This window comes from Gavialis gangeticus, unplaced genomic scaffold (genome assembly GCF_001723915.1).
Source record: "Gavialis gangeticus isolate Ggan-Ray unplaced genomic scaffold, GavGan_comp1, whole genome shotgun sequence".
NCBI classification, from domain to species: Eukaryota; Metazoa; Chordata; order Crocodylia; family Gavialidae; genus Gavialis; species Gavialis gangeticus.
Window position 1 is genome coordinate 65,593,497 of NW_017729004.1, and position 4,117 is coordinate 65,597,613.

Consider the following 4,117-nt stretch of genomic DNA (forward strand, 5'->3'; position numbering starts at 1 on the left):
TCAAAAGCCTTCCTGAAGTCTAGGAAAACTATATCCACTGCCACCCCTGCATCCAATGATTTAGTGACCTGGTCGTAAAAGGCCACCAGGTTGGTCTGACAGGACCTGCCGCTGATGAACCCGTGCTGGTTGCCCCTGAGCATGCCGTTCCCTGCTGGCCCCTCCTGGATGTGTGCCAGAATAATTTTCTCGAACAGCTTGCCCAGGATCGAGGTAAGGCTGACTGGCCTGTAGATAGGGGACTGTTTCCTCCCCACAGGGGGACAGCAGAGCATTGGGGGCATGTGCCAGCCAGCCAATTGGGGATGGCCCGGCAATGGCCTCCAGGCTAGGAAGCATGCTCTAGCATCCCCCTGCCTTTTGATCTGGACCAGTGCAGGCCTGTCTTCCAACTCAGAAGTAAACATCTGTTCTGTTCTGTTCTCAGTTCAATCTGTGCAGCTTAAAGAAACCTGCAAAGATCAAATCAATTCCACCTCTGGTTTTTTTACAGTCTGTATTTAGGCCTGAAGTCAATGGCAAAACACCAGCTGACTGCTTTGGGAACAGCACTGGGCACAATAAGTATAATCCTGCTTGCTTTATTCTTTTGTGTGGTCCCACTCATGGTTAAAGATGAGTAAGTTTTTTCTCTAGTAACTCCTTAAAAATCATGTTAAATTTTGTGGAGCAGGAAGAAAAATGGGTAGGGGAGAGTGATTTATTTCAGTTCTAGTCCTATACCCCTTGTGTACCATGAACTCCCATTGATTTGGATATGGGTCATAAATAATACAGGATTTGGGCTTTAGTTTCCTTCACTGTACAATAAGTGATTTATGATATTTGACAGATTTATCTACAGTAGGGTGCCAATGTTATTTTGCTATGTATTCATTTGCGCATACAAGAAACCAAGTGGATTACAGCTCTTAATGTTCACGAATGGGTTTTACACTTAGAGCTTTCCTGTAGTTTCTTAAATAATAATTTTATATACCTCATTATGTATACGGTTCTGATCCTGCAAATGGTAATATTATGAAAGTAAGTGCGTGTATGATGGGGTAATATTAATTTAAGTGTTTGTAACAATCTGTATAAATTTGGAGAAACTTTAAATGTATCATTTCTAATGAAAGCTTAATATCTTCTCTCTTTAGGAACTTATCTAGTTCACCCAGGATTGTAGGTTCTTTGCATACATTTGGTAACCATTACGCTTCTAAGGTTCATGAGGAAAAGAATATCCAAAACTGATTTCAACCAGTGGTCATCTCCCTTAATGTGTACTCCCTATCACCATAGTATCTGAATGCCTTCTGTGAGAAAAACAGTGTCAACAGCAAAGTCCCGAGGGCACATCCTGAAATTTTCTGGCACTGAAACCCAAAACTTTTCAAGGAGATCTTTTTCCATGAAAAATGTTGACAAATTGCAAATACAGGGGTTTTGTCAACTTCTTAGTCTTAGGGAACCATACATTCTTAGAAAGTCAAAACAAAGCATTTTAAGGCACAGCCTATTTGTGTCCCTAAAAACCCATAAATATATTTATTTTGTAACATGCCAACCCCCTGAAACTTTAAGACAAAGTCACAAAAAAAAGCAGCAAGCAGAAAGAAAACCCACTCACCTTTTGCACTACTGACTTTTCAGGGATTTGAGCAGAACAGGATAAATGTAATTAGATGCATAACAATGTTTTGTTTTGTTTTTTTTAATTTTAAATGACTTTTCATTTCAAAATATTCTTTTTATTTCTTAAAGTGAAACATAATCTTTGGTTTGACCCAAGATGAATTTTCAGTCTTTCACTCTACTCAGACATCACCCTTTGCAGGGTTACAACTCTGCTTGGGTAAGGGCAGAATGACGGAACTAGATATCCTAATTTTCTACACACACACAAAAAAAGAATAACATAGATCAGGGTGGCCAACAAGCAGCATACATGCTAGAAGTGGCCTAGGCAGCCTCTGTATAAGGCCTGGGAGGGGACGGGCAGTACAGTGGCAGATAGGGCAGGGAGCAGAAAACAGAGCAACAGATTTGTCAGGGAGCACAGGGCAGGAAGCAGAAACCAGATCAGCAGATTGGGCAGAGGAAGGGGATCAGAGTGGCACTTGGGGAAAGCGTGGGGATAATTTATGGCACACCTGACAAAGGTCAGCCCCCAATGGCATAGATCATGATTCAGCACACAAATCTGCCCAGATCCCTCATACTGGATGCATCTACATGTGAGCTTTAATGCCTAGTAGCCTATTTTAGTGTGCATTGAAGTGGCATGTAAAAAACTGCTATTGTGGATTAAAATGGGCAACTGTGCATTAAGCATCGCCTAAAAAGAATGCGCTTGCAGTACTGCACATTAGGGAAGCCTAATGCCTATTAATTTAGTACATCACATTGGAGGTAGTAAATTTAATGCGTATTGGGAAAAGCACATGTAGATGTGCCCACTGACTTCGAAGGACCATCACTACAGTGAAATGGTTACCCTTTGGCTTCTTGACTGAGACAGCCAACAAAAATGCTAGCTAGTGTCAGTTATAACCAATTGTGATTTATATTGGTCTTCTGGACTGTGACCAATGATTGCTTAGGCTGAGACTACAAGAAACCCAGGAATCCTTTCTCTACAATGAGTAAAAAAATATCAGGGTTCTAGACGTATCAAGTAATATTGGTTATGAGATGTGCTGTGTAAATATGGTGACATGTTCCTCCTCGCTCAACTAAATGTTATGAAAAACATGTCTGCTATGTTTCAATTATGACTTTTCCTTGACACTTCTTTGGATGAGTCCAAAGAACTCATGCTGGGCTAGATTTGTTGTCTCTCCTGGTCCCATTGCTCCACTCTTATTCCTTCACCCTTTGCACTTCTTCTGCCATCCTTTTCTGGGACTTTGTCTAGCTTGGGAGTGTCTCCATTAGGTACAAGAGGCTCTAAAATACTTCACTATATAGCCCCAGTACAGGGCTGGTTATGAAACAGGTGTGGCTGGGGAGTGCTCCAGGTATTCTCCCCTGGTTGACTGAACCTTTTCAGCTAGCAAGTGTCCAAACACAGAATCATCCTTTGGCTGCTTTAATCTGTGTTGGGGCTCGAGATAAGCAGTTAATACAGAACATATAACTAGATCTGTGATTTTTTTTCCCTCCTAAAAACTGTACCAAGAGGAAATTCAATATAGTAGAGAACCCTAGGATGCTGTTCTCCCATCAGAATGGAAGTGTTGCTACTACAAAAAAAATTCTGTGGAAAAAAAGATTAATGTCTTGCTTGAATATGGCCCTTTTGCTGCTGTGAGAAGGATCTGCTTTCATATTAAAAACTCATCAGTGAGGGTTTTTTATTTAAAAAGAACTTTTGCGGAAATTCATGAAAATAGGACAGTCTTGTACTCAATTTAATATGAAATTTCTCAAGTCTTACAAACTCTTCATTTGCACCCTTCCAGTTGTATGTATTAAACAGAAAAACAGATTTGGGGGGGTAATATCTCAATGAAGAAAACTAGAGTTTTTATTTCTTATGCTCATACGTTTTCAAATTTAACTTAACATGATTTTCTTTGCAAAAGAAACAGGGTTTAAATTATACAGCACAAGCAAAACATGCACAAAGATGAAAGAGAACCCTTGTAAAGCACAATGATTAACTTTGAAAGACCTCTCATACATTTTACATCAAATAAATTAAAAAGAATAAAAATAAGCATAGGATTTTTGAAGTTATAAATTAATAGAAATTACTGAGTCCTTCAATAAATTATTGATAAAATGATGTATCTGAGTGTTATCAGTGAAGTCTTCTGTCAAAGACCTATACGTATACCGATGTTCCTTCTCATATTTGAAAACAATGCTTGTAGTTTCATAGTTATAGCATATTGCAAATACTCCTTTGACTCCTACATTATAGATTTAATAGATTTTTAGGGTTGGAAGGGACCTCAGTAGATCACTGAGTCCAACCCCCTGCCCTGGGCAGGAAAGAGCGCTGGGGTCAAATGACCCCAGCTAGGTGCGTGTCCAGTCTCCTTTTGAAGACTCCCTAAGGTCGGGGAGAGCACCACCTCCTTTGGAAGCCCATACCAGATTCTGATAACCCTCACCATAAAGAAGT